This window comes from Heterocephalus glaber, unplaced genomic scaffold, assembly GCF_053883595.1.
Source record: "Heterocephalus glaber isolate CG9 unplaced genomic scaffold, H.glaber_assembly_v1.0 deba00001532, whole genome shotgun sequence".
Taxonomy (NCBI): Eukaryota; Metazoa; Chordata; class Mammalia; order Rodentia; family Bathyergidae; genus Heterocephalus; species Heterocephalus glaber.
Genome location: NW_028258330.1, coordinates 32,709,374 through 32,721,397, shown reverse-complemented (window position 1 = coordinate 32,721,397; position 12,024 = coordinate 32,709,374).

Sequence of the window (12,024 nt, the reverse complement as noted above, 5' to 3'; positions counted from 1 at the left end):
TGCTAGGGTATAAATTCATATTATTTGGTTTGAAGTAGTATCTCATTATGACTGTGATTTGCATTTCCTCTGGAATAATTAAGTATCTACTCCAGTGCTTTGTTGCAGTTTTTCTATCTTCTGTGCAGCAATATTTTTTCAAGTCTTTCTCACATTACAATAATACAGTGTAACTTTGTTTCTGAACTGTAGAATTTCTTTATATATTTTTGATACTTGAAATTTATTAGAAATATATTTTACAAAAATATCTTCCTTCTGTGTTTCTCTTCATATTAAGTATAAAATTTATTGTCTTTAACTATATTCATCATGATGAAAAATAGATCTCTTTAAATTATTCCTATCAGCAACTATATTTCTTTTCACCAGTGTGTGCCAAAACCTCTGAAGCATGAATGCTGTCCTCCTGTAGACAGCATTTGAATTTCCTTTTCCATGGTTTTGAATATTTTACATTTTATTTGTGAATTCATGCAGTATTAGTCTTTCTCAGCCTATCTTATTTCTCTTAACACAATGTGATGCACACCCATTTGTGTTGCTTCAAATGACAGAATTTCTTTCTTTTTATGCCTTATTAGTGTTCTATTGAGTACATATACATTTATTTATTCATTCACTGAGAAACACTTAGTTTCTTATCATACATTGACTATCATGGAAAACAATTATGTGTTAAAGAAAATGTATGTATGCCTTGACATACTGATTTCAGATGATTTAGACAGATGAAATGGAGGAATTGGAGGATTATATGACATTGCTTTTTAAAATTATTTTATGAAAGTCAATGTTTCCCTAATGGCTACACTGATTTACTTTCTTTAATATGTTTCAATCCTCTCTATTTGAGGAATCCTTACCAACATATGTTATTATTCATCATTTGGAAAACAGTCCAACAGGTGTGAGGTGGTGTCTCACTGTAGTTTAAATTTGCATCCTACACATGATTAGTGAAATTTCCTGGCCTTTAAAAAATAAAGTATTAGAATGAGTGGAATCATAACTACAGCAAGTACACATTCACAAATCAAATTTTCTACAGATTCTGAGATACATTTAAATTTTCAAATTTTGGTTCCTACTCAGGACACTGAATTTATTCCAAAAGTTGTTGTTACTGATAACTCAGTGCCAATGGATCTGACTCAGAAAGAAATATGTCACTTATTAACAGCATCTCTTTGGCATTGAGTTTAGGCACCTATTTTTTCATCTGAAGTCAGACATACCGACCAGACCAATTTGAAAGAGATAGAATTTCTTCTGAATTGGCAAGGCACCCAACCCTCCAAAATGGATTGTTAGACTAGAGATTAACTTGTGTATTTCACAGGAATAATGTTTACTCTGAGAGCTAGAATATACCCAAGTAGTTATAACAGCTAGATCTTGGCTGGAGTCATTCTTCAAAGACCAATAAATTCTGAATTTCTAATTTATGTGTAATATCTCTGGATTTGTCCTTGTATAGTTTGTGATAAATGACAAATTTCCAAGTATTGCTACATTAACTTGCTGCATGAACCTGGTGTAAATGTGTTGTATGAAGAATAGTCAACACACATATAAAGAGAAACAGATGTAAAATTACAAAAAATGCTGTGACCTTAAAAAATATTTTAAAATGCTGCATTATTTTTATCTGCTTTTACTGTTATGAATACCATTTAAATTAAAATATGAATATTTAAAAATGGGTGTTTCTGATGTTATAGTTTGTAGAGATATGAACAGTCACCTATAAAATTGTGTGTCTCCATGTAAATCTGTTCCCGTGTATGTGTACCTTTAAAGAAAACTACAATCAAGAATGGGAGAGCATATTTTCTCGGCTTTCACATCAGCATTGATTTATGTAACCATAACAGTTATCTTCACATATACCTAAAAATATTTAAAGTTCATCTATAAAAAATTTCTCTTACCCACAATATCTAATATATTGGCGGAAAGTGTTCAGCCCCAAATCACCTGACCAAGGGTATGGCATAAGATTAAAAATAAAATGACAAGATAAGATCTTAATGCATAAATGGGGGTCCAAGATGGTCAAAACTCTTATCTGGCTAAGACATTATCTCCTGGAGCTTTCCAGTGTTTATTGAACATTCAGTTTCTGGAAGGAGTGAGGAGTGGTGGAGGGAATAGTGAAGTGGAAAACACTGATGAGAGCAGGTTAATAGGAAGAAGGAAATGAAACATTCTGACAGGAACAAATCATTAATGAGAAATTTGTTTCTTCTCATGGATTAATTTTTGCCTCTATAGCAGTGTTCTTTACAAATCATGCTGCCCCTAGCTGCACAATTGTCTTTCCACTCAAGGCACCACAGTCATGGATCTTTGAGAACTCTGCTACAACAAATGGTGTGGTGAAAAAAAATGGTGTGTGGAGTTGTTCTTTTCCCACAAACTGCTGGCCCTTCAGACAAGACATTGTGGGCCAATATGCAGACTCAGAATTTTAATATGAAAAGCCAATTTATAACTTTTTTGCTCTCTCAGGGTGCTCTCTACCATAATAGATCACCTTTAAATGTGGGTTTAAGTCTGTGAAGTACATACATCAAATTCAAATGTTTTGATAAAAAGTCTGGCATTGTCTGAAGTTGGTACATGGGTAAGCTTGCTGGGTTCTTTGATTCCAGGATTAAACCATGCCAGTGTGATTTGATTTTTCTAACAAACAACCTGGATGTAGCTCCATAAATAGGTGGTGATTCTGGCTTTGCTGTAAAATAGTAATATAGGACTTTATATTTGGGAAAGATTACACCAGTGAAATTAAACAACTGTCATAGAGCATGTGTCTCAGATGATGGCATTTATAAGTTACTCAGTGTTGGTTCAAGATGTTGTGGTTACTGTCATCATCCACCTCATCATCATCGTATTCATAATATCTTTGTAGTGCTTAAGGAAGAAATTAGAGCGACCCACATTTTGCTGTCATCTCTGAGATGTTAAAGGGAGTCAAAACCAGTGTGTATGTGAAGTAAAATTTTGAATGACTTTCTTGGGACTCAAATATATAAGGTTCACCAAATATATAAGGTTACAACAAAATATATAAGGTTCAAAGAATTCATGCATAAACCTTTTCACATGGGCATCCTCCTATTTTCTACTCAAACTTTCATGTTTTTTCTCATGGTTGGAAACAATGTTTCTAATCATCCATTTTTCACCCATCATCTCCCTTATCGCTGAAAGGATTTGGTTGCTTTTCTGAGCATGATGAAGAAAAATGGTTTCTATTTTGCTTTCATGAATGATTAAAAACTAAAAACATGCCCCTTTTATAAGAATTGATAAGAATAAAGGGTCAGATGGGACCTTCTAAATGCAGAAAACCATAGAAGTAGGAGACATAGGTATAGAATATGATTGCCTGGAACCAACAAACTGAAGCACAACCTTAAAGACCTAATTCTATTTCTGAATTTGGTTCATTTTAACCAATCCTAGATGACTTTTAAATATCAGTATAGGACAAAGGTGAAGAGAAAGGAAATGTCTACAGTGGGTTTAGGGTTCTACTACACATAAAAGAGCTCACATGTAGTATTCACTGGTATTCTCTTTTGTTCCTAGATGCACGCACATTAGGGCATAATTTGTTGTAGTAAAATATAGGTAATATGAAATACAATTTGAACTGTTTATTGAAATATTTCCAGAGCAATAATTACAGTTACCTTTTATGCACCATCACCAACATCCATTTCCAGGAAATTTTTATCTTTCAAAACTTAAAGTTCCCCATTCTTCCTCACCCTGCCATGGTAGCAATCACTCTACTATAACACAGGTTAAGGAATCAAATATATCATGACAAAGAGAATGTCACAAATGAGGTTAGATTTTCAGGTATATATGTTTGACCAAATATGCAGAACTCACATCAGAATATTTGCATGTTGGTATCCTCCAATATCACCATTCAAATTTCATAATTTTTCTATGATTCTAGACAATGTCTCTGATAGTCCTCCAACTTACACTCCAAGTGGATATTATAGGTCCTGAAGTTATACTGTTATTCTGTCCTTCTAATGCCCTTATTCCTCAGAATGCAAAGGAAGGGATTCAGAATAATGGTGAGAATTACATAAATTATGGCTTTAATAACCAGTTCTAGGAGAGGATGATATATCTCAAAAAAGAGATGCTAAGGCTTGTTCCACAAAATAAGAAAACAACTGATAGTTCAGATCACAGGTGGAAAATCTTTATAGTTTCCACCTGATGATGGAATATTAGAAAGTAGGAAATAGTTTTATTGTGATATAAAATCATCCTTGATATGGGAAAACCACACATATGATGAGAGTAAAATCCATGATAATGTTAAAGTTAAAAGTGTCAGAGAGCTCAGATCAAGCATTTGAGAAGCTCAAAGAAGAAATTTATAATGTACACATCCTTGCAGCAGGTGAATTGTAATCCAATAACACTTTAAAGATGGGGGTCAAAAATATACCAAATATATGAAGATACAGAGGTGAGAGTTCATAATCACTGTGTACTATGGGATGTGAATAAGGACAATAAACTAAGTTGTTAGTGTTTAGATAAATAATGACCTCACAAAAACTCTTCTGCACTCAGAGATGGGGCTTTTGGAAGGTGGTTGGGTCATGATAGTGCTGTATTTGTAGATGCTGGGAGATTGGATTGGAAGTGGCAGGTTATTGCAGAGATGACCTGGAAGGTATATTTCTCTTGCCAGCTCTACCTTTCTCTCTGCATCTTAGCCACCATGCTGTGAAAAACTTTCCTCTCCAGGATATTCCACCTTGCTGTTTCTGCCTTGAAGCCAGTAAATTATAGACTCAAACCTCTAATACACTGATCCCAAATAGACCTCTCCTCCCATAAGTTGTGGCTGTTGGGTATTTGTCTCAGTGATGAGGAAACTAAGACATACCCCTTAGGTCTAACACAATAATAAGCATAACATCTATACATTCAAATATTATAAAATATTAGTTTGCATAGGAAAGTCCATCTAGGAGATGACTCTGTTGTGACTTTAGATATCCACAATCATCTTGCGGTGCAGGTTTGTGATAAAACATGTCATTAATGGACAGAACAAAGAGCAAGAAATGTATGGGTGTGTGGTGGATAGAGTCAGAGGTCATGTCCAGGATGATAAGCAGATTCCCAAGAACTGTGACCAGATACTTGTGCAGGAATAGCAGCTATGTACTCTCTGAGAGATTTATGAGGTACCATCTCAGACAGGTATTCACATTTGTAGGTCTATATTTTTTGGACATGCTGAAAAAGAAATGCATCTTTAAAAAAGGAGATAAACTGGAAAACAGCACTCCAGTATTTTGAATTGGCACATTCACAAGAGATGCATTCATAATTAACATTTATAAATCTTAAAGAATATTTCTTACTTTTGAGAAACACATTCTTCCTAGTGCTCTTTCATTGTTTGTGGTTGTGTTATTCATGACTTCATTAAGGAATATGTTATAGGATCATCTGAGCAGGTACATAATGTCATTGACTAAAGCATACATATATTGCATATGACTATACTGAAACAAATAAATGTGCACCCATATCTATTTTGGTGTATTCATAACAGGTAAAATATGTAAATATTCAAAATAATTTTCTAAAACTGAGTTGATAAAAGTTTTCTTTACACAATAGAGCATTATTCAACATTAAAAATGAAAGGAGGAAGTTATTGTTAACAAATGAATGCATCCAAATGAGGGAGGAGGAGAAAGCAGGAATGGGAGGGGGAAAAAGTGTGCAGAAAACAAGGAAGAAAATAAGCAAGGCAGGAAGATGAAGGAAAAGATGTAAGGAAAAAATAAGGAAAGAAAACCGCATTAGGATAAATACTCTCCAAAATTATAGTAGCTCACAGCTACTCTAGGCATTCCATCAGTATAAATGCAAAATGACAAGTTTAGCCTGATAAGTATTTTGATTATCTATATTTCCTTTCCTTGTGGAAAAATAAAATTACAACCATATTATGATGAAAATCATCAACAGTCAAGTAAATATTTTTGAAAAATAAATCTTCACTTGATATGTTTCCATCATGCTCAAAATCTCAGAAATGTCTGAGAAATCTTACCAAATTTGGAACTTTGTGTTTCAGGCATAAAAACACAACTACAAAGAAAATACTGAGGAAATTGATAAAGCAAAACAAATATAAAAATATTTAAATGACAAAAACAGATTCTTTGGAAATATCAGAAATTAAGCATATCACTTAGGAGGGAGGGAAACATACTCAGCCTAATGAAATTCACAGCATTTGTCTTACATGCAGTAACATCCTCTTAGTTCTGAGATCAGTGGTCCTAGAAGGACAAGAGGATGCTTTGCTGAGGAGTCTTCCCAGGGCCTCCTTCACATCCTGTTCCTCAGGCAGTAGATGAAGTGTTCAGCATGGGGGTCACCACAGTGTACATCACAGAGGCCACTGGTTTTCCCTGAGAAGAATGGATCACATCAGAACTGAAGGAGCCCCCAAATCCTGTTCCGTAGAAAAAGGAGAACACACAGAGATGAGACAAACAGGTAGAAAATGCTTTATACTTGCTTGTAGTGGAGGATATTTTCATTAAAAAGGAGACAATCTGAAAGTAAGAAAAGAAGATCCACCAGACAGGAAATACCACCATTTGGACAATTGCCACATAGAGAAAGATGTTATTGACGAAGATTTCAGAGTTGCCAAACTTAAGAAGCTGAGCCAGTTTGCAAAAAAAATGAGGAATTTCAGTGCTGGTAGAGAAGTTCTGTTGCAATGGCAGGATAACATTAATCAGGGAGACCCATATGATTATAAGCCAAGATAAGAGAACCAATAGGCCACAGAGCCAAGAGTTCATGATGAGTGTGAATTTCAGGGGTAGTAGATTGGTATGAAGTGATCATAGGCCATCACTGTCAGTAGAAAATTATCCATTCCTGAAAAATTTATAAAAATGTATACCTGAGTGAGGCACTGGGTGTAGGAGATGTCTTTTTTCTGTGCCTGGATGTTCACCAGCATCTTTGCGACTGTGGTGGAGATAACACCAATGTCCACAAGTGACAGGCTACAGAGGAAGAAGTACATGGAGGTGTGGAGGTGGGAATCACCATTAGTGGCCAGGATGATGAGCAGGTTCCCAAGCACTTTGACCAGGTACATGGACAAGAAGAGTCCAAAGAGAATGGACTGAACTTCTGGATCCTCTGAGAGGCTCAGTAGGATGAACTGTGATAGTCCTGTGTGGTAATATGCATGCATGTCCCTGTTTTATCTTTAGGAGAAGCAAGAAACAGCAGTGTTCAATGGACAACCCCTGGCCCTTCAGGTGGTTACCACCCCACAATATCATCTCTCCATGAATGCTTTTCAGTCATATTGTGTCGTTCGCTGGCAGTGGTTCATTCAACTGAATGGCAGCATTTTCCCTTTTAAAATGTGAAGACTAATTCACACTTTCTTTAATTTATCAGGTATTTCTTCTGTCTTTATATCATTGACTCAGTTGTTTTATTTTCAATTTTTAATTTATGGCCATATTTAAATTTTTGTTTGATATCAATTCTCAAAAATAACTGAAAAATTTTCGTCTATTTTCTTGGATAATCTCTATAATTCTTTATTTTGCTACCTTAACAATAGTTATTAAACAGTGATTCTTACACAAAATTTTAGTCTACAGTTTGACAATTCATTGGTATGTGAGAGTTAATTATCAGTGCTACATTTTTCTTTTTAAACACAAGGTTACTAGTAATACACTGTAAAACTTCAAAATATGCCTTCATTTCCATTGTGCATCTCACTGAATGACAGCTATCATTCTATTATTCATGTTTATATTTTCTTTTTTATTATATTATTTCGAACACATAATTCTCTCAAAGTACATTGCAGAGCTCTGATTTAAAAGCTTGCTTCATAAGTCTGACATTCTGGAATACAATTCTGTCCAACCAGCATTATATGTTTATTATGCTGAAAAATAATTTAAGCTCTATTAACTACAAACTCATACTGTCTTCAGTAGGAATAGTGCATGGTTAGCACAAGGTAAGATTAGAACAAAATTAAATAAAATAATTTTTCCTTTGGCTCCTGCCTTACAAGGAGAATCATATAAACATGAATGTTTTTTTCTTTATCTCTCAGGAAATATATCTTAGATGGCTCTAGTTTAACAATACCTTTTTAAACTTTGTCACCTTGGAAAGTAATTCATATAATTATAAATATAATGATATCTCGTTTGACCTGCCATATAGCCCTTTTAAATTATAAACATAGATTACTGTAGAGGGCTTGCCATGTATCTCCTATTAGAGGAAAAAGCATCTGTACTACATAGACAAAAGGAGGTAAGGAAAACAACCACCATTAAAATAAAATCCTAAACTTATGTGCTTATGTAATCTCTTATGTGTCTATTCTCGTGAGTGGAAATGTAGTCTTAAAACGGCAAACTTAATGAGCTAAATATATATTGATGGACTTGATTAAAATATTCACAAGTTATATGAAGAGAATTACTGTGTAAACATTAAATGTCAGAATATAGACTTGCAAAAATTTACATTCCCTGTGCCAAAAAGCTACACTAAAATGAATACTTAGTAGTTTTTAATTAAGAGAAAAATATTTAATTAAGAGAAAAAACATTGTAGAGCATGTTCGTCTGAGAAGGTGGGTAGGCATATCTTCTCTGAAACGGGAAGAATTAAACTGTCAATCATAGGCGATGAGGAAGGATGAAACACTTTAGACAGAGAGAACACAGTGTGTGGCTTCACTATCAGATGCTTACCTTGAGGTTGTGACAGCTGCTACTCAACATGTGTCTTGTGAGGTGTTTACACTGTGCTAGTCGTGGTGTAGGTTATGAAAATGTACATATGTTTGATCTATTCTAAATGTCAAGATCATTATGATTACTATAACACTATATGAAATCATGCAGCTTTTCACAACCCATAATACAGACCCAAAATTAATTAGTAGAATTAAATAAATGACATTAATACTCATTTAAAAAGAATCACACATGATGAATGAGGAACAGAGATTGTAAGAATATTGTAAGAATAAGATGTTGGTTGCCATAATTTGTCACAATAATAAACCAACAAATATAGGCCCTAACCACAATTATAACAGAAGAATGTTGTTGAGAATATTTAACAGGTATTACCTGCTCAATATCCAGTGTGAAGTCTATAAGCAAATAAAGAAATCAAAGACGTTTTTCTAACTCACTGATTGCTTGTGTTCAAACCATAGCCAAAAGAAAAAGTGACTTTAGGGCCGGTGATTTAGCTCGGTGGTTTCGTTGCCTGCTGCGCAAGCACAAGGATCTGAGTTCAATCCCGGTACCAAAAAAAACAAAAAAAGAAACAAAACAAACAAACAAAAAAAAATTACTTTAAAACACTAAAATATCGGGGCTGGGTATTTAGCTGAGGGGCACTGTGCCTGCCTTGTAAGTGTAAGGTCCTGAGTTCAAACAAGCAAACAAAAACCCCACTAAAATATTTGTGGAAAATTGTAGTAATTTTTTTAAACATCAGAAATAATTATGTTTTGTACATGCTATTGTGGGCACTAAGGTGAATCTTTCATTTATAGTCATATGGAAAAATAAGGGATATCAGAAAGTGGAATGTGTAAATATAGGTAGGAATATAACAAAAGACACCACTTAAATTGGAGCAAGCTAGACAACACCTCATACATAAAAGACTTTCAGAATATAGTTAGTAAGTAAAAGAATATGTAAGAGAAAGGACGCACCTTGGGACTATAAGATTGGGTGTAATAAATCAGGCACCCGAACTTAAATGTCACATGGTTTATATTATATGAGAAATTCAAAGTAGAAATGAATTAATGAGTAGAAAAAAAGATAGATAATAGGAAAGAGAGACATAGAATTTTGCAAAATGGAAAGTGACGCCAAGTTGGAGCAAAGACAGGAGAGGGGGTGGAAAGACAATTAAGATATGGTAGGTACACCTGAATATGAATGTAATCATTATGTACTGAAAACGTACTAAACATGTACTACAGGAATTAAAAGTTAAAGAACAAAATAAAAATATGATAGACTACACTTATAAAGAGTGGAGAAGAGTTCTAGACTCTCCAGACTATAACTCCTATTGAGCAGAGGTTTTAGTTTTTAAAGAGTGAGAGAAGAACAGAGAATAGCTGGAAAAAGCAGGTCTTAAAGGAAATGAATATTGCTTCAAAATATATGTACTTCACCTTCATACACTGAATATGGGTATTTCAGAGTATTGTTATTCTAGAGGGAAAGCCCAGTACACACCTCGCCTTCTCCTCTACTTCTTCCTTCACCTGCCCTTGCTGGGACACAGCCACCTCTCCTATGGCTGTCACTGCAGCTTTCTGTTCTACAAGCACTGCCTCTAATAAACCCACTTGCCTTTTCACAGAGGTGACCACAGATATAAAGGTGGGTGCCAACAGGTGTGTTTATATTTTAAGATTTTAAGGATTTGACTCTCATACCTAATTAAATAAATTTTTGTATGATCTTTTCAGTCTCCACATAATCACCTCCCTTGGGAATGAAAGAAGAAAAGATAGTGAAAATTTTTCAGTCCATTTTATGTGTACTGAGGTAAAAGGTGATGAGATCATTTTATTTCCTCCAGCAGAAATTAATTTTCTCTTTAATTGATTTCAAAGTCACCAGGTTGGTTGTAATCCATATGTACGTTCTGCATGAAAACCATGCCAGGACAATTTTTGCTATGTTACACATAGTTGGAACACTCAGAAACTTTATGGATCATTTTTTATCCACAATGATGCAAAGTATCAGAAGGATTCTCTTGTTAATTTTTTCTCTCAATGTTATTAGTTTTCAATTTTATTCTTTAGTTGATCAAATAAAATTGTATATGTTTTTTATATACAATATGGTATTTTCTAATTTAATAAATTGTGAAATCACTAAATCTAGAAAGCCACATGTATTATTTCATAGAGCTTTCATTATTGTGTGGAAATCACTTAATAAATATCAATTCATAACTTTCCAAGAATATACCAGTTGTATATTATCTTTACCTCTAGTTAACATGCTTGATAACTTATCTAATTTTTATTTAATTTTATTTCTATATGTTTGCAATACATAATGATTGCATTCTAAATAAGGAATTCATTCATACACTTACATCTTGATGATTTTTACATTCATTTGTTGCATCTGCCTTTTCCTCTGCCAGCTTCTTTATATCCTCCTTCAATGCCTATGGAGCTCATATTCCTGTTTCATAATATGTCTCTTTTACTTTTCTCTTTCAGTAATTTGTAATTTAGTGGCTATCACATAACAAACCATGAGATATTTAAACTCCTGTGGCTGAATTATTTGTCTTATTATTAATATGGTTTCAAGACATATCTAATTTTCTGCAAATGATTCAAATTTATCCTTCTTTATGAATTGAATGGTATTCCACTGTGCAAATATACCATATTTTTATCCACACATCTGCTGATAGACATATATGGGCTTCTTCTAAGATTTAGCTATTATGAGTTGTGCCACAATAAACACGAGTATGCATGTATCATTGTAATATGATGTCTTTAATTCTTTTAGGAAGACACCCAGAGAAGTTATAGCTCAGTCAAATGGGATTTCTGTTTGGGATGTTTGAAAAATTTTCATACCAATTTCAAATTGTGGTTGTACTACTTTTCTTTGCCTCCAACAACATGGAAGGGTTTCTTTTTATGCAGATCATCATCATTTGTTTTTTTTCAGTTCTTCAGAATAGCTTTTATTTTACTTTGATATTAATAATAAGTGTTTATAGTACATGTTTACATTTCTTGTGGGGACTTGTTGCATGTGCATAATACATCTTAAATTCCTTTTTTCCCTTTTTCTGCCCTTCTTTCAACACTCCACCCATCTCTTGATATCCTTCCATTTTTTGTACATGTTTGCAGTATAT